This window comes from Dermacentor variabilis, unplaced genomic scaffold (genome assembly GCF_050947875.1).
Source record: "Dermacentor variabilis isolate Ectoservices unplaced genomic scaffold, ASM5094787v1 scaffold_13, whole genome shotgun sequence".
NCBI classification, from domain to species: Eukaryota; Metazoa; Arthropoda; class Arachnida; order Ixodida; family Ixodidae; genus Dermacentor; species Dermacentor variabilis.
The window spans coordinates 14484599-14504851 of NW_027460291.1; the positions used below are offsets into that span (position 1 = coordinate 14484599).

Genomic DNA, 20253 nt, shown 5'->3' on the forward strand with positions numbered 1-20253 from the left:
CTTCCAACACCAGTTATCATCAGTCAGTCCGCACTCGTGCCGTCTTTGTTTTCGTTGCTCCGATCTTTTCGCACTGCGTTTAGAAAGCCTGCTAGTGGCAAGAAGTCCTCTCTCATTCTGTGGCCATATACAGCAACTGCGCAGGCCGAATTGCAGGGCTGGCCGTATACTACCACTCTACATACACGCAGACGCACCAACAAAGGAATGCAGGGTCGATCGAAGCAGATTACGATGGCACGCACGCAGAAACAAGCACGGTCAGGCACGGTCTCGGGGGCTGCGAAGGAACGGAACACTAGCGTTGACGTCACAACACCGCGGTTTCCGGTCTCCGCTCGCATCGTCAGCGTCAGCAGCAGCGCGCGGCATTCGACGGTGGGCGCAGCTACAGCGCAATTTTAACCGACGATTACGTCGCTCCTAATTGAAAAAAAACCCAAATTTTACCTACATGGTTTATAAGGTTCCCAGTGGCGAGAATGAAGTGGGCCCAAAGGCATGAGCCGCCGGCAGGACCCTTTCAAGGGGCTGCCCTCGCTCGTCTAGAGCATTATTGATTTTTTAATTTATTTCTTTCTTTCTGTACATCGACAGAAATCGAAGCAAAAGGAAAAGGCTATACAGCCTGACAGAGGCTTTTGCCCCGAGATACAGTTCAGCACGCAGTCATAATACAAGTAGACGAATAGCAACAATATAGAATAATTAACATAAGATAAGCAATGAACAATCTCAAGTGTCTCTGTAGATGTATAAAAAACAGGAAAAACAGAAATATCACAGAATCAAGAAAACAAGCAGATCGACATACATATATTGTGACAAGCAGCAACAAAACAATGTGCGCCAAGAAATAAAATACTCAGTGCACATCGAGTCACATAAAAAAAGTCCATCCACATGGAAGTTGTAATCAACACTTAAACAGTACTTAAACATATTCAATGCAGTTTTCTATAAGAATTTGTTTAAACCTATTTTTAGAAATTTTTTTATTTAGGTCTAAAATGTTGCCAAGTTTATTAAGCAGTCTGGGTATTTGGTGCAGAATATGCTGCCGACCACAGGTAGTTCTAATTTTTGGTGTTCTTATACTTTGAGTACGGAGGCGGTATTGAATACATCTAGAAGAACTATACGTGGGGTATAGCTTATTATTTTGGATATGCAAGAAAAGCTTGAGATAATAGATTTCGTTAGCTTGCAATATGAAACGTTTTGTAAATAGCGGACGCGTGCTGTGACCTTGCGGGTGACCATAATATCACTCAAATATTCGTAGTACTTTTTTTGTAATGTGAGTAATGTGGTACAATTCTGTGCTGTCGTTGTGCGCCAAATCAACACGCAGTAACTAACCTGGGATAGAATAGCGTATAATATAGCGTTTTCTCCAGCCAATGTGGTAATAATCGACTTAACCTCTACATACATCCAACACTTTTACTTAATTCTAATGCTAACTTATTTACGTGTTCATTCCAAGACAGGTCTTCCTGGAACCATACGCGCAGAAATTTTTGAACGTTAACTTGCTGAAGCGTCTGGCCCTCAAAGGAAACACTTAACCTTATATTCCGTGGCTTATTGAAAGGTACAGACAATGTGTATTTAGTGTTTCTCGCGTTTAGCCATAACTTCTTGATTTTAAGCCAACAAGACAGCTTACTTAGGTATTTACACTTCCTTCAAGGTTAGAAATTGAAGCACCAGTAAAAAAAATGTGTGTCATGGGCGTACATAATTATTTTAGGAGAATCAGGAATGGGACACTGGTCATTTACGCAACTTATATATAGTGGACTGAGTAGAGATCCTTGTGGGACACCTTTGTTGACCTTAGCATGCGAGGATGTCTCCTGATTAATAACTACATATTGGTATCGGTCTGTCAAGTACTTTTGTAGTAACCTATTGACAATACCACGGACGCCGTAATTAAGTTTTTGTAGAAGAACGCTATGACACACGGTATCGAATGTTTTACGGAAATTTACAAACAGTCCTAGCGTGTAAAGCTTTGACTCCAAATTATTTAGTATCTCACTTTAATAGCGAGTAATGCAAACTCGGTGCATTTGCCTTTTTGAAAGCCAAATTGCGCCTCACCTATGATATTATACTTATTACAAAAAATTTGTAATCTGATATTACTAGCACTTTCAAACACTTTCGACAGTTTCGGAAGTACCGATATTGGTCGATAATTTGCAATTTCTTTGTCATTACCCCCTTTGAAAACCAGACACACACGAGCTATTTTCAGTTTATCAGGAAAAACCCCAGTAGTGAAAGTTAAGGTAACAATGTGGTGAGAGCGCGGGCGATATCACATCGGCGACGTATTTTATTAGCATAGGTTTGATGTCATTAGGTCCTGCCGCACAGTTTTATTTAATCTTGGTTATTAATTCTTCAGTCTCACGACAAGAAATAGAATGCAAAACTATGGAGTTGGGTAAAACACGGTCATTTATCGATAATCTTGGGTCATCCTCATCACATATCTCATCGTAACAACAACTAGTAACGAAGTAATCGTTCATTTCAGTTGCAACCTCTCTGTAGCCGTGGCCGCTAGAGTTAGCTAGAATGCTAGGGACGTGGTTTTGTTTTATTCAACCGGAAAGATTTCTAACCTCGTCCCAAATTCTCCTGGGATCATTACTTATTTTACTAAATAAATTCTCATAATATATGAACTTAGCACGCCTTAGTTCGCTATTTAGCTGGTTTCTGTAGTTTTTAAACTCAATAAATCAATTTATGTCGCGTGTCTTTACAAATTCATGGTACATATGCTATTCTTCTTTCTTATTTTTTAAGTAACATATTGGTTATCCAGACTGCTCTAATTTTCTGCCGTTTTACGTACCTTAAAGATACCGGAAAAGCATCTATATAACATTTTATCAACTTAGACGTGAATACGTTGTATGCCAAGTTAGGATCCTTTTCCCGGAACATGTGATTCCACTCGGTTTGAATAACATGATGCCGGAATTGTTCTAGTGTCCTACCGTTGATCTGGGGGGGGGGGGGGGGCGTGACGGCACTTTTTCATTAGCTTCACGGCTATCATTGGAAGAAGGAAGGGTACAAAAGATAGGTAAATGGTCGCTTACTTCTACAACCAACACTCCAGCAACGCAATGCGGCGGGAGTATGTTCGTCAAACAGGTATCAAGCAAAGTCGCCGTCTGTGCAGTGAGACGGGTTGCCTTAGAAATTACATTTTTGCAAGCAAACCATTTCGCTATTACTGTTAACTGACGTGACGATGCATCCTGAGATAACATTTAATTAACATTAATTCACGTCGTCCATTATCACAAATGGAAAACCAGTGTGACACAAATATTCCAGCACCTCTTCTATGAACTTGGCAAATCCAGATTTAGTCCCAGAAGGTGGTCGATAAACGACCACAGCAAATGCTTTTTCTAGGCGTATCATAAGACACTCTACAACCTCGTCAATAGTGGAGAATTGGGAGGTAACTTCATGTTTTCATGACTGCTTAACGTAAATAGCCACACCACCTCCTCTTCCTAAAGGACGCACTAGGTCATTGTAAATATAATTTTCAAAGTATGGTGGATCTTCACCTACAGATAGCCATGTTTCAGAAAACAATAGCAAGTCAAAACTAAATGAAAAGGCGCCAAGGATATCAAGGATCATGTCTGTCTTGTTGCGTATGCTGCGTGTGCTTAGATGAAAGGCCTTGATGCGCCTACGCGTATACCGAAGTATGCTATTCAAGGAATGGCTGTTATGATAATCATCTCCAGGCGTTCGTCTAACAGCATTCATGAAACTTGCGACCGTCTGTAAATTTGGGCGTATTCAGATAGCGTGTTTATTCTCCAGTAGTTCCTCGTGCTTCTGCAGTCATCTTATCGAGGTCGTTAGCGTTTCTGATTTTCAGTACAGGTGAGCCTTCGTTTCTAGGCGATAAGACATTGCCCCCCCCCCCTATGTCCAAACAAATTTCCACCGCATTTCCTTCTTTCTCTGTATAGCTGACCAGAGAAGCTGCTTGCCGTGTTTCGGCAGATTCTCATTGACATATACTGCAGAGGACATCTTGCTGCCCAAGCCCTGGCTATAGATTCTGACTTTATTTGACTTGCTTAAAACAGGAGCCTTCTTTGTCCTGCGCGCAGATCGGACAATTATGTTATTTTGTTCATGATGAGCAGTCGGTACACTGTGACAGGTATCGACGTCATCGGCAGTTATGTCTTCTTCAAGGAGAACACCGATTTTCTTAACTGCTGCAAGTGGTTCAACATCAGGCGGAACACCTTTAATTTCCAGATTACTTGAGCGCTGATATTTCTCAACCTCCTCTATCCTACGGTGCCGTCTATCATTTTCAGCTCTGAGCTCTTCGTTTAGACTCATTACTGACTGTATATCTTCTCTGAAATATTTCACTTCCTTCAAAGCATCTTTTATATCTCGAAGTTCCTTTCTCAATTCACGTCGCAAGTCTTCAATGGCTTTGGCGGTATCACGCGCGTCTTTAGACATAGTAAGCCAACACAAATGAAATCACTTGCAAAGCACCAAAAACAAGAACAGTACGTCCGGCAGCAGTGCACAGCTTGCGAAGTTTAACTGCTCCAAATGCAGCTGGAAATTTCTCACCTGAAAGAGGCGTAGATTTAGTGTGCGATGCCAAAGTGCGCTGCTGCCGAACTGCAGACGACGACTTTCTTGCAGCGTCTTTACGTAGCAGCGGTGAACCGTTGCCCTCTGGTGATGCGCAGCTTTCATCGTCGAACCAGGAAACAGGTTCCGCTATGCCAGTTCCGGAGTATCACGCAGCATCACCGATGTATTGGCAGTAGGCGTTACTGAAAGAGGCTTAGATTTAGTGTGCGATGCCAAAGTGCACTGCTGCCGGACTCCCAAGGAGGAGTGTCAAAGGAGGAGTGCCAAGAAACAGCGCGTACAAATGTATGAGCCGGCTGCAGATTCCTTTCAAAGTGCTGCGCGTGCTGGTCTATAGCTTCAACGTAACAGTGGCGAGACAACAGCGGGTACAACGTATGAGCCGCCTGCAGATCCTTCTCGAGGTGCTGCACGCTCTAGTCTATAGCTTCAAAAAAAAAAAGACTGGCTAAAAAAGAGCGCGCAAAAAGGTATGAATCGCCTGAAGATCCCTTTCAAAGTGCTGCGAGCGCTGGTCTAGAGGTGCACCATAACAATGGCGAAAAAACGGCTAACACAAATGTATCAGCTACTTACAAATTCCTTTCAAGGCGCTGCGCGCGCTGGTCTAAAGATATAGGCAGGTGCGAGCAGCACCTGCCTATATCTTTAACGTAAAAGTGCCCAGAAAACAGCAGAGACCAAGGTATGAGCCGCATGCAGACTCCTTTCAAGGTTCTGCACGCGCTAGTCGATTGCTTCAACGGTACGCTGGCAAGAAAACGGCGCGCAGATAGGTAAGAGCTACTTTCAGATCCCCATCGAGGTGCTGCGCGCGCTGGTCTATAGCTTTATAGGGTGAGTGACAAGGAAACAGCCCGGACAAAGGTATGACCCGCCTGCAGATCCCTTTCAAGCAGCTTCAAGCGTACGTCTTAAGCTTCAAAGTAAAAGTGACAAGAAAACAGCGGGCCCAAAGCATGAGCCGCCTGCAGATTCCTATTAAGGTGCTGCACGCGCTAGTCTATAGCTTCAACGGTAGACTGACAAGAAAACAGGCCGCAAAAATGTATGAGCCGCCTTCAGATTCCATTCGGAGTTTGTGTGCGCCGGTCTATAGCTTCAGCGTAACAGTGGCGATAAAAAGCAGGCACAAAGGTATGAGCCGCTTTAAGGTCTCTTTCATGGAGCGCCACGCGGTGGTCTAAAGCCTAAACGTAACAGTTCCGAGAAAAGAGTGGTCACAAAGGTATGAACCGCAGTAGAATCCTTCCAAGGTGCTGCACGCGCAAGGCTATAGCTTCGAAGGAAGATTGGCAAGAAAACAGGTAGCACAAATGTATGAGCCGCCTCAAGATCTCTTTCAAGGAGCGGCGCGCGGTGGTCTAAAGCCTAAATGTAACAGTTCCGAGAAAACAGCGGGTACACAGGTATGAACCGCAGTAGAACCCTTTCAATGTGGTGCACGCGCAAGGCTATAGCTTCAAAGGAAGATTGGCAAGAAAACAGGTAGCACAAATGTATGAGCCGCAGGCAGAGTCCATTCAAAGTGCTGTGCGTGCTGGTCTATAGTTCCAACGCAACAGTGGCAATGAACATCGCACTCAAAGGTATGCGCCACTTGCAGAATCCTTTCAAGTTCTGCACGGGCTTGTCTATAGCTTCAAAAGAAAAGTTAGGAAAAACAGCGCGCGCAAATGTACGAGCCGCCTTCAAATTGCTTTCAAAGTGATGCGCGCGCTGGTCTATAGGTTCAACGTAACAGAGGCGCTAGAACAGGGGGCACAAAGTATGAGCCGCCTCCAGATCCCTATCAAGGGGCTACAAGCTTTAGTCTATAGAATCAAAAGAAGACTGACTAAACCGCGGGTAGAAAGGCATGAGCCGCCTCAAGATTCCTTTCAAAGTGCGGCGCGCATTGGTCTAAAGTTTCAACGTAACCTGGAGCGAGAAAACAGTTGGCAGAAAGGAATGAGCCACCGGCACAAGTTTTTCAAGGTGCTGCACGAGCTAGTCTACACCTTCGAAGGAAGACTGACAAGAAAACTGCGCGCACAAAGGTATGAGCTGCAAGCAGATCCATTTGAAGGAGTTTCGTGCACTGGTCTATAGCTTCAATGTAACAGCGTCGAGAAAACTGCGGGCACCAAGGTATGAGCAGCACGCAGATTCCTTTGAGGGTGCTGCACGCGCAAGTCTATAGCTTCAACAGAAGACTAACAAGAAAAAGGCGCCCAGGAAGGTATGAGCTACCTGCAGACCCCTATCAAGCTGCTGCGCTCGCTGGTCTATATCATTAAAGGAGGAGCGTCAAGAAAACAGCGCGCACAAATGTACGAGCCACTTGCAGATACCTTTCAAAGTGCTGCGCGCGCTGGTCCATGGCTTCAACGTAACAGTGGGGAACAAACAGTGGGCACAAAGATATGAGCCGCCGGAAGAACATTTTCAAGGGGCTGCATGTGCTAGTTTACAGCTTCGAAGCAAGACTGACAAGAAAACAGTGTGCACAAAGGTATGAGCTGCCTTCAGTTCCCTTTGAAGGTGCTGCTTGCACTGGTCTATAGCTGCAACGTGACAGTCGCAATAAACAGCGCAGTAAGACTATGAGCCGCCTGCAGATGCCTTTCAAGATGATGCAGGCGCTAGTCTATAGCTTCAAAAGAAAAGTTAGAAAAAACAGCGCGCACAAATGTACGAGCCGCCTTCACATTGCTTTCAAAGTAATGCGCGCGCTGGTCTATAGGTGCAACGTAACCGAGGCGCTAGAACAGGGGGCACAAATTATGAGCCGCCTCCAGATCCCTATCAAGGTGCTACACGCGTCAGTCTATAGAATCAAAAGAAGACTGACTAAAGAAACAGCGCGCAGAAAGGTATGAGCCGCCTCAAGATCCCTTTCAAGGTGCTGCGAGCGCTGGTCTTGAGCATCAACGTAACAGTGGTGCAAAACAGCGCACACAAATGTATCAGACACACGCAGATTGCTCTCACGGTGCTGCTCGCGCTGCTCTTCAGCTTCAACGTAACAGTGGCGAGAAAAAAATTGGGCAGGAAGGTATGAGACGCATGCAGATCTCCTTGAATGTGCTGCACGCGCTGGTATCTAGTTTCAACGGAATACTGACAAGAAAATGGCGTGCAGAATGGTATGAGCTACCCCCAGATCCCTATCAAGGTGCTGCCCCCTTTAAAGGAAGAGTGTCAGGAAGAGTTCCTTTAAAGGAAGAGTGCCAAGAAAACAGCGCCTACAAATGTACGAGCCGGCTGCCGATTCCTTTCAAAGTGGTGCGCGTGCTGGTGTCTAGCTTCAACGTAACAGTGGCGAAAAACAATGAACACAACGAAAAGGCCTCTGCAGATTCCGCTCAAGGTGCTGCATGCGCCAGTCTATAGCTTCAAAAGAAGACTGGCTAAAAAACAGCGCGCCAAAAATTATGAGCCGCCTGGGTCCCTTTCAAGGTACTGCGGGCGCTGGTCTAAAGCTTCAATGTAACAGTGGCGTAAAAACAGCGGGCAGCAATGTATCAGCCGCATGCAGATCCCTTTGAAGGTGCTTCACGCGGTGCTCTATAGTTTCAACTGAAGGCTGACAAGAAAACGGCGCGCAGAAAATCATGAGCTACCTGCAGATCCCTCTCAAGGTGATGCGCACGCTGGTCTATAGTTTTAAAGGAACAGTGTCAAGAAAACATCGCGCACAAATGTACGAGCCGTCTGCAGATTCCTTTCGACGTGGTGCGCGTGCTGTTCTAGAGCTTCAGCTTAACAATGGCAAGAAAGCAGCGGGCACAAACAATAAGTCGCCTGCAGATCCCTTACAGGTGCTGCACGCGCTAGTCTACAGCTTCAAAAGAAGACTGGCCAAAAATCAGCTCACAAAAAGTTTCAGCCGCCTGCAGATCCCTTTCAAGGTGCATCGAGTGCTGGTCTGGAGCTTCAACGTACCAGTGGCGAAAAAACAGCGCGCACAAATTAATCAGCCACCTGCAGATTGCTTTCAAAGTGCTGCGCGTGCTGGTCTAAAGCTTCAAATGAAGAGTGGCAGAAAAAAAGCCTGCACAAAGTATGCGCCACCTCAAGATCCCTTTCAAGATGCTTCGAGCGCTGGTCTAGAGCTTCAACGTAACAGTGGTGAAAAAACAGCAAACACAAATGTGTCAGCCGCCTGCAGATTCCTTTCAAGGAGCTGCGCGCGCTGGTCTAAAGCTTCAACGTGACAGTGGCGAAAATACGGTTCCCACAAAGGTATGAACCGCCGGCAGAACTTCTTTAAGGTGCTGCAAGCACTAGTCTTCTACAGCTTGAAAGGAAGACTGTCAACAAACCAGGTTGCACAAATGCATGAGCCAGCTGCAGATTCCATTCAAAATGCTCCGTGCGCTGGTCTACAGCTTCAACGTAACAATGGCGATGAACCACGCGCTCAAACGAATTCGCCTCCTGCAGATTACTTTCAAGATGCGCACGCTGGTCTAAAGTTTCAACGCAACAATGGGCACAAAGCTATCAGCCGCCTGCAGAACACTTTCCAGGTACTGCATGCGCTAGTCTATACCTTCGCAGGTTGACTGGCAAGAAAACAGCGCGCACAAAGTTATGAGCCGCATGCAGATCTCTTTGAAGAAGCTGCACGCGCTGGTATGTAGTTTCAACGGAGTGCTGACAAGAAAACGGCGTGCAGAATGGTATGAGCTAACCCCCGATCCCTATCAAGGTGCTGCCCCCTTTAAAGGAAGAGCGTCAGGAAGAGTTCCTCGAAAGGCAGAGTGCCAAGAAAACAGCGCGCACAAATGCACGACCCGGCTGCAGATTCCTTTCAAAGTTCTGCGCGTGCTGGTCTATAGCTTCATCGTAACAGTGGCGAGAAAACAGCGTGCACCAAGGTATGAGCCGCATGCAGATTCCTTTCAAAGTGCTGCGCGCGCTGGTCTATAGTTGCAAATGAAGAGTGACAATAAAACAGCGTGCACAAAGGTATGAGCCGCCTCAACGTGCCTTTCAAGGTGCCGCGAGCGCTGGTCTAGAGCTTCAGCGTAACAGTGGAAAACAAATAGCGCACAGAAATGTATGAGCCGCCTGCAGATTCCATTCAAGGACCTGCGCGCGCTGGTGCAAAGCTTTAACGTCAACGTCGCAAGAAAACAGTGGGCGCAAAGGTATGAGCAGCTCGCAGAGCTTTATTAAGGTGTTGTACAAGCTAGGCTATAGCTTCGAAAGAAGACTGACAAGAAAACACGCCGCACAAATGTGTCAGCCGCCTGCACATTCCATTCAAAGTGCTGTCTGCGCAGGTCTATAACTTGAACGTAAGAGTGGCGATAAACAGCGCTCACAAAGGTATAAGCCGTCTCAGATCCCTTTGAATGTGCTGAGCGCTGGTCTATAGCTTCAACGTAACAGGGGCGATAAACAGCGGGCACAAAGCTATAAGCCGCCTGCAGATCCCTTTCAAGGTGCTACAACGCTAGTCTATATTTTCAAAAAAGGTGTTACAAGAAAACAGCGCACAGAAAGGTATGACCCGCCTGCACCCCCCTTTAAGAAGCTGCGCGCGCTGGTCTATAGCTTCAAATGAAGAGTGAAAAGAACCAGCGTGCACACAGGTATGAGCTGCCTGCAGATTCCATTCAAATTGCTGCGCACGCTGGCCTGTAGATTCAAAAGGAAAGTTACAAAAACAGCGAGCACAAATGTACGAGCCTCCTTCAGATTCTTTTCAAAGTGCTGCGCGCGCTTCAACGTAAGAGTGGCGAGAAAACAGGGGGCACAATGTATGAGCCTCCTGCAGCCCCCTTTCAAGGTGTCACACGCGCTAGTCTACAGCTTCAAAAGAAGACTAAAAACAGCTCGCAGAAAGGTATGCGCCACCTCAAAATTATTTACAAGGTGTAGTGCGCGCTGGTCAATAGCTTGAACGTAACAGTGGCGAGAAAAGAGCGGGCACCATGGTATGAGTCGCATGCAGATCCTTTTGAAGGCGCTGCATGCGTTGGTATATAGGTTTAACGGAAGACTGACAAGAAAACGGCCCGCCGAAAGGTATAAGCTACCCACAGATCCCTATCAAGGTTCTGCGCTCCCTTATCTGTACCTTTAAAAGAGGAGTGTCAAGAAAACAGCGCGCACAAATGCACTACCCGGCTACAGATTCCTTTCAAAGTGCTTTCGCGTGCTGGTCTATAGCTTCAACGTAACACTCGCGAGAAAACAGCGGGTACCAAGGTATTAGCCGCATGAAGATCCCTTTAAAGCTGCTGCACGTACTAGACAATAGTTTCAATAGAACACTCTAGAAACAGGGCGCAGAAAGGTATGAGCCGCCACAAGATCCCGTTCAAGGTGCTGCGGACGCTGGTCTAGAGCTTCAATGTAACAGGGGCGAAAAAACAGTGGACACGAAGTTATGAGCCCCTGGCAGAACCCTTTCAAGGGGCTGTACGCGCTAGTCGATAGCTTCGAAGGGACACTAACAAGAAAACAGGTAGCAGAAATGTATGAGCCACCGCCAGATTCCAGTCAAAGTTCTGTGCGCGCTGGTCTATACCTTCCACATAACAGTGGCGATAAACATCACGCACAAAGGTATGAGCCACCTGCATATCCCTTTCAACGTGCTGCACGCACCAGTCTATAGCTTCATAAGAAGAGTTACAAACAAAACAGCGCACAAATGTATGGGCCGCCTGCACATTCCTTTGAAAGTGCGGCGCGTGCTGGTCTGCAGCTTCAACTTAACATTGGCGGGAAAACAGTGGGCACAAAGGTACGTGCCGCCGGCAGAACCCTTTCAAGGTGCTGCACCTTGAATTCTATAGCTTTGGCGGAACACTGACAAGAAAACAGGTCGCACAAATGTATAGGCCGCCTGCAGATTTCTTTCAAAGTGCGGCGCGTGCTGGTCTTTAGTTTCGAAAGAATACTAACTAAAAAACAGCGCGCCGAAATGTATTAGGCGCCTGCAGATCCCTTTCAATGTGTTGCGCGCGCTGGGCTATAGCTTCTATTAAGAGCGACAAGAAAACACCGTGTACAAATTTACGAGCCGCCCGAAGATCCATTTCAAGATAACGGCGCGCAGAAAGGTTTTAGCTACCTGCAGATCCCTATCAAGGTGCTGCTCTCGCTTGTCTGCACCTTTAAAAAAGGCGTGTCAAAAAAACAGCGCGCACTAATCTTTGAGCCGGCTGCAGATTGCTTTCAAAGTGCTGCGCGTGCTTGTCTAGAGCTTCACTGTAACAGTGGGGGGAAAGGCGCGGGCACAAAGTATGAGCCGCCTCGAGATCCCTTTCAAAGTGCTGTGCGCGCTGGTCTATATCTTCAAATGAAGAGTGACAAAAAAAATAGCGCGCAGAAAAGTACGCGCCGCCTCAAGATCCTATTCAAGGTGCTGCGAGCGCTGGTCTAGAGCTTCAACGTAACAGCGGCGAAATCAGCGCACAGAAATGTATCAGCCGCCTGGAGATTCGTTTCAAGAAGTTCCGCGCGTTGGTCTAAAGCTTCAACAAAACAGCGGCCGGAAAACAGTGGGCACAAAGACATGAGCCGCCAGGAGAACTTTTTCAAGGTGCTGCATGCGCTTGTCTACAGCTTCAAAGGAAGACTGACAAGAAAACAGCGTAAACAAACGTCTGAGCTGCCTGCAGATCCCTTTCAAGGTGCTGCGAGCGCTGGTCTAGAGTTTCAGCGTAACAGTTTCGAAAAAACAGCGAACACAAATGCATCAACCACCTGCAGATTCCTTTCAAGATGCAGCGCGCACTTGTCTAAAGCTTTAACGTAATTGTAGCGAGAAAACATAGCGCACAAATGTATGCGCCGCATGCAGCTCACTTTCAAGTTGCTGCACGCGCTAGTCTGCGGCTTTGACGGAAGACTGACAAGAAATCGGCGCACATAAAGGTATGAGCTACCTGCAGCTGTCTATCAAGGTCGTGCGCGCGCTGGTCTATAGCTTTAAAGGAGGAGTGTCAAAAAAACAGCGCGCACAAATGTACGAGCCGGCTGCAGATTCATTTCAAAGAGCTGCGCGTGTTGGTCTGTAGCTTCAACGTAACAGTGGCGAGCGAACTGCGGGCACAAAGTATGAGCCGCCTGCAAATCCCTTTCAAGGTTTTCGACGCGCTATTCTATAGCTTCAAAAGAAGACTGGCTAAAAAACAGCGCGCAGAAATTTATGAGCCACCTGCCGATCCCCGTCAAACGCAGCGCTCTGGTCTGTAGATTAAAATGAAGAGTGACAAAAAAAAACGTGCACAAAGTATGAGCCGCCTCAAGAACCCTTTCAAGGTGCGGCGATCGCTGGTGTAGAGCTTCAGCGTAACAGTGGAAAAAAACAGCGCACAGAAATGTATCAGCCGCCTGCTGGTTCCTTCCAAGGAGCTGCGTGCGCTGGTCTAAAGCTTCAACGTAATTGTAGCGAGAAAACAGAGCGCATAAAAGTATGAGCCACCTGCAAGTCCCTTTCAAGTTGCTGCACGCGCTGGTCTAAAGCTTCAGCGTAACAGTGTCGAAAAACATCGCGCACGAAAGTATGAGCCGTCTGGAGATATTATTCAAGGTATTTCGCGCTATGGTCCAAAGCTCCAACGCAACAGTGGCTAGAAGAGAGCGCGCACAAAGGTATAAGTCACCTGCAGATCCCTTTCAAGCTCCTTTGCGCGCTAGTCCATAACATTAAGGGAAGAGCGACAAGAAAACAGCGCGCCTGAAGGTATGAACCGCCTGTAGATCCCTTTCAAGGTGATTCGCGTGCTGGTTTAAAGTTTCTTTGTAAAAATAACGAGAAAACACCGCTCTCACTCACCACCTTCCGGAGGCCATCATCCTCGGGAAGGATCTCAACGCTCATTACAATTTGTGGGAGACTCACAGTACGACGCGAGAGGACGCCTTATAAAAAGTTTTTTTCAGAGGCTCCAGTGTATACGTCTTAAATAAAACGGATCATAATACATATTCATCCATCGATTTAGTGCCTCGATCGTGTACACTTTCTCTCCACTTAGAATAGAATTTTATTTAAAATGCTTTTTGGAGTGACCACTCCCCTATGACGTTAAAAATGTTAAAGCTACATGAGTCTCTTCCGTGTGTCCCTCGATGGAAACTAGCACCCACCGATTGGGGTAATTTAAAAGAATGAAGCTATTTATCACGAGATTTTGTCGGGGATTTTAATTTGCACGACGAAGTAGCCTATTTTTCAGTTTTATTATTGATGCAGCAAAAAAGTCCATCCCAAACATAGAAGGACAGTCATGTAAAATACGTCTACCCTGGTGAAACCGAGACTGCAGAGAGGCACGGAAGAAACAAAATAAAGCATACCAAATACTGCGTCAATGCCTAAATGCGCCAAAGCTTGTTGATTTCAAACACCTAAAATGGGAGGGGGGAAACTTACGCTACCGCAAACTGCGAGAGCTGTCTCTCAAGCATAAATTCTTTCTCGCAACAGGCGAAAGTTTGCATTTGTCTCAGAAGGCTAAAGGGCCAGCAGATCCACCCGTTGCACTTGGTCGATACCCAAGGGAGTACCTGGTAAGATCAGGCTGACGTCCTTGGCGACCACTTCGAGTGCGTATCAAGCCTCATACATTATTCAATATCATTCCGTAAACACAAAGAAGTACCCAAGCTTAGTCACTAGACCGTAAATGCCGGGCGAATGAACCATGCAACCGTCCTTTTCGCATCGACGAGGAGAGAGGTGCTTTGAGCGTACGTAAGAGCTCTGCACCGGGGGCTGACAGAATCATGCATGACAGGATTAAAATCCTAGACACCGACACAGAGTTGACACTTCTTGTCCTTCTTAACTATGTTTCTGCTACCGAATAGCTTCCATCCTCATGAAAGGAAGCTATTGTTATACCAGTTTTGAAGGAGGTTAAGGATCCCTCCTCGGCAGGAAATTAGCATCTGATACCTCTCACAAGTTATTACGTTTGTGGGCTTCTCGAAAGCTAAAAAGTCATCGAGTTATACATTTTCTTGAACGTAACAAAATGCTTTATACCTATCGGTATGGCTTCCGAGAAGGGCGGTTCACAACTGATCATCTTGTGCACATTGAAGGAAGTATCCGTGATGTGTTTGTTAATAAACAGTTTTTCTTATAAATATTTCTCGATATGGAGAAGGCGTAGGACACAACGTTCCATTACGGAATTTTGCGAGACTTGTCGGGAAAGGGCATCCGTGAAAAGGTGCTAAGCATTATAGAAATATTTTGTCTAATCCTACCTTTCGCGTTAAAATCGCCAACCTATTCTCGCATTCATTTATACAAGAAACTGCTGTGCCTCCGAAAGCCGTGCTTGGCTGCACACTCTTTGTCGTTAAAATGAACGTGCTCCAAGCTCATTACCTTCACCTATTTTTATTACATATACGTAGACGACATACAAATAGGTTTCAAATCCCGTGAGCTCGCGTTGTGAGACAGACAAGTACAGCATGGCTTCTGCCAGGTGTTTAAGTCGGCAGACCAAATAGGGTTTAAATTTACCAAGCGCAAAATTTATTGGGTTTGTTTTACAAGAACGACGGGCCTGGTTCCATATCCTAATGTAGAATTGTATGAGCAACCCATACCCATGAAAAAGAGCACAAACCTTTAGGTATTATAAGTGATGCAAAACTGACTTTCATTCCACAGATCAAATATCTCAAGCAGAAATGCTTAAGTACAACGAACCTTCTGAACATTTTATCTCACACAACTAATGGGGCAGTGCCAGGAAGTGTTTATTCAGCCTCTGCATGAGCTCCATTCGATCATGATTACGCTACGATTTCGTGGTATATCACTCTGGCGCACCAAGCGCGTTGAGAGTGCTGGATCTCGTCCACTATCTAGATATCGGCCTGGCCACTGGCGCTTTCAGAACAAGTCCTATTGAAAATTTACAAGTAGAATTTAATAAGTGGTCACTCCGCCTGGAAAGAAAATACATTAGATTCACATATTGCGACCCGGAACACCCTTGTAATTCTGCAGTTAACGATTTAACGAGTGCAACACTTTTGTTTATAATCGACCCTGCGTGAGACAGCCTTTCTCCCTGCGTGTGAGGAAACTAAGCAAAGAAATGAATGGCCACATATCCAACATCGCTCAATGTCTCCAGCTAAGCTGGTTCCGCCTCAGGTGTGGCAAGTAGTAGAAGGTCATATATGTTTTGTTGAAGTATCAAAGCACACTCCAGAGACGTAAATACGAATACATTTTTTAAGCTTCAGTCCAACTACTCTTGTCCGGAATTGCACACCGACGCATTAAAATCCCCTGCAGGCGATCTTGCGGAGCTGTTGGCCCCTCTTTCTCAGGATCTGACCTATTGTACCCCCCAACAAGCATATATACTGCAGAAGCCTGTGCAGTATTGTCTGCGGAGAAACACATCAAGAAATTAAAACTAACAAAGGCAATATATTCGCTTACTCATTAAGTGTTCTAAAAGATCTAATGTTTCAAAAAATACAATTGTTATCGAGCTGTATTCCCTACTGTGCACTAGTTTTTATCACAGAGATATGTTATAATATGATGGATTCCTGCGCACAAAGGCATATAGGGTATTAGGCTAGCTGACGAAATCGCCCCATCAGCATTATATTATTCCTCATAGCTGCAGCTATCGTATATATGAAACCTTTCCTATGGAAACAAGTTAAGACTGTTGGCAACGCTTATGAGACATTGAAACAAATAATATGCTGCATGCCATTAAACCACAGATAGGAAAGTGGCTAACCATAGCCAATTCGAGCGTAATAGAAGCCCACGAATGGACTCAAAATACCTCGAACAGGCAGTCGTGCGGAAATTTTGCGTGTATTCGCGGGTTACTTTCACGCTCGGAAAAGTAATTTTATGTAGCATGTATTGAGCAACAAATAGCTCTATCGGGAGTATTTCATGGTGCTATACAATTTTCTCATTGACACTTTTCATAAATTTAAATTACTTTAGAAGGTGATGAATATTGATTTAGAAGTTGATGAATTAGGCTGAATGCAAAAAATAATTTCAATATCTTCAAATCACGGCCAACAACGCTACCGTGGTTCCGTCCAGCTACATGGCATTTGCGTATTTTTAAACCTTGGCGCATCATAGTTGGGACCCCTGTATCAAATCTGTAATAACTTCTCATGCATCACGTCTTGTGTTAGATTTTTTTCTATTCACTCATTATTTAACTTATATTGCTACATAAATAATATTACTGAAAGTGGTCGTACGATGATAATATTCTCATATCGCATGTATCTATTACAAGAGGTCCCTATTCAGTGTTAAGTTATGGGAACATTTTGTGTAAGATATTTAACAGGTAAATATGAACAAAAGCCCCCCCCCCCCCAATTAAGCAATGATACTACTACTACTTGTACATTCACTACAAATAAAGCCGAAAAGTGAAAATGTGCGCTTAATGCAAACACAGTGGAAACCTCGCCTCTGAAATAAACTATTGATACTCCTAGCGTCTTTCTTTCACACTAACACTACGCTTTGTACCAATTGTCAAGCGGCGACTAAGCAGATAGGGAGTGAATACCTCCTACATGTTGGAACTGTGCGATTTGCCAATTCAGTCTGTCTGAGAACCACATCACGCTTTACCTACGTGCGTGCAACAGTGGGTGAAGTGAAAAAAAACAATGTTTATTTCCTGGAAAAGTAGCTCAGTTTTCAACAGTAACAACCGCCCATACCTTATATATGTGTCGCAGCTGCCCTTCGATAAAAATAGGGGCGAGCGAAAGGCGGAAGAGCGCGTCTAGTCCCAGGCGGCGGCTGAGTGCCACAGTGACCTCAGTGACGGCTTTGTCGTCGACAGGCTGCTGCTCAGCCAGCGGCCACTGCTGCAGTCCCAGCCACGCAAAACACTCTCGCAGCACAGTAACCGTGGCCGTAGCCCCGGGTTGACCTGCATCGAGAGTTCAGATGTCTCAGAAATCTTAGGTATTTACGACGACTGTGACATGCCACAGCATATTGCCATGAGTATACGCAAGACCTTCAGGTGATGGTAGCTACTGTGGGATAAGCTGTTTTGTCATTTTCTCACTGGCATTTTGGGAACCATTGTTTACCAAGTTCTTATTCATTCGTAGCTCAATATTTCTGGAATTTCGAGCACTACTCGCATGACGTGTCAACTGGAAAACGAGGCTTCCGGTCAGTAGGCAATTGTTACGTTTCACTTAGCAAAAATTCTAGATGCTGACACATGTACTTGGGTAGCTTTATCGGGCGATCACGTTTCACCACCTAACCAATGTTATCGCACAGCGCAGGACAAGCCTGCATGTATAGGACGTTTCTGGAATGTTATCAATGATTGCAGCCGGCGTCTGCGACCGAACCTTGCGCAATAGGATTGCATTTATACGCAACACGAATAATGTAGAACTATGCAGAAGACGCGCGGCTCCGACCAATTACTCTGGAACATTCGACGACTGATGTATAAAAGCCGGCGCGCTTGACCCACTGATAACATTTTGACGATCGCCGACTGTCTTCGCCGCTGTCGCCATTCTTTAAGTGTAGCCTGCATTTGTGGGGAAAGGGTCGCCCAATAAGTTAGTTTTGTCTTGCACAATATTGCTACTGCGTTCTCTATATTGTCACGTGGTGGTGACGTTGAGTAACACAGTAGCAATTTAGTGAACGACAAAACTAACTTTTATTCGGTGAACCTGTGCCCACAAAACAGGCTACACTTATAGCACAACGATAGCGGCGAACACGCTCGGCGACTGTCGAAAATCTGATCAGCGGGTCAAGCGCGTCGGCTTTTATACAGCAGTCATCGAATGTTCCCGACTAATCGTGGGGACCCGCATGCCTTCTACAAAGTTCTACACCATTCGCGTCAAGCGATGAAATCAGATAACACAAGGTTCGGCGACAACAGACAGCGGATAGAAGCATCGATAACTTTCCAGAAACTTCGGATACATGCAGCCGCGTCCCGCGCTGTGCGATAACATTTGTTAGGTGGCAAAACGTGTCGCCCGATAAAGACAAGTACACGTGTTAATACCCCCCTCTTAAAAAGCATCGACCCGATGCTGCAAACGAACGAAAGTAATAAATAAGCACTCGCAGCAAAGGAAACAACAAAATAACGAATGTTCGTTAGCGTCCGTAAAACGGTTTAAGGCGCACCACGTGGACCACTTCAAGTCGTGCGCGGCGCCGCTGTGAATGCGAAATGCCGTCTGGCACGACCTCATAGTCCAGTGCGCCAATACGACGGATGACCTTGTAGGGTCCGAAATAGCGTCGCGATAGTTTCTTACTCAGTCCTCGTCAGCGTACCGGGGTCCATACCCAAACACGGTCGCCGGGCTGGTACTCGACGAAGCGTCGTCGGAGGTTGTAGTGTCGGCTGTCGGTACGCTGCTGATTTTTGATCCGTAGCTGGGCGGGCTCTCGGGCTTCTTCGGCGCGCTGGATAGGTAGCGACGTCAAGACTATCTTCGTCAGTGACGTGCGGCAGCATGGCGTCGAGCGTCGTCGTCGGGTTCCTGCCGTAAACCAACTTGAACGGCGTGATCTGTGTTGTTTCTTGCACCGCCGTGTTGTAAGCGAATGTTACGTACGGCAGGACGGCATCCCAGGTCTTGTGCTCGACGTTGACGTACATTGCTAGCATGTCGCCGAGGGTCTTATTCAGCCGCTCCGTAAGACCATTCGTCTGTGGGTGGTAGGCAGTTGTCCTCCTTTGCCTTGTCTGACTGTATTGCAGAATGGCCTGGGTGAGCTCCGCTGTAAAGGCCGTTCCTCTGTCGGTGATGAGGACTTCTGGGGCGCCATGTCGCAGCAGGATGTTTTCGACAAAGAATTTCGCCACTTCGGCGGCGCTACCTTTCGGCAGTGCTTTAGTTTCAGCGAAGCGGGTGAAGTAGTCAGCCGCCACGACGAACCTGTTATTTCCGATTGTCGAAGTCGGAAAGGGTCCCAACAAGTCCATCCCGATCTGCTGGAATGGCCTGCAAGGAGGCTCGATCGGCTGTAGTAATCCGGCTGGCCTTGTCGGTGGTGTCTTGCGTCGCTGACAGTCTCGGCATGTTCTGACATAACGGGCGACGTCGGCGGTCAGGCGCGGCCAATAATACCTTTCCTGTATCCTCGATAGTGTCCGGGAAAATCAGAGTTGTCCAGCGGTCGGATCGTCATGTAGGGCGTGCAATACATCTGGACGCCGTCCTGACGGGGCAACAAGAAGGTAGTTGGCGCGCACTGGTGAGAAGTTCTTTACAAGTAGGTTGTTTCGAAGCGAGAACGAAGATAATCCTCGCTTAAATACCCTAGGGACAACGTCGGTGTGCCCTTCCAAATACTCGATGAGGTTTTTCTACTCCGGGTCTGCTCGATGCTGTTAAGCGAAGTCTTCTGCGCTTAAAATGCCAAGGAAGGCGTCGTCATCTTCGTCATCTTGCGGCGACGAGTCAATGGGGGCGCGTGATAGCCAATCGGCATCAGAGTGTTTTCGTGCGGACCTATAGGTTACAGTGAAATCATATTCTTGCAGTCTTAGGCTCCACCGCGCCAGCCGTCCT

General features: G+C 46.4%; 1 protein-coding gene across 1 annotated transcript in view; it reads right to left on the reverse strand.

The window, feature by feature from the left end:
• LOC142566588 (uncharacterized) overlaps window positions 1-20253 on the reverse strand; it is a 610758-nt gene that overhangs the window by 388574 nt on the left and 201931 nt on the right. The window contains exon 5 of the mRNA XM_075677426.1: window positions 17395-17609. The gene's annotated coding sequence lies outside the window, so the exon portion shown is untranslated. The remainder of the gene's footprint in view (window positions 1-17394; window positions 17610-20253) is intronic.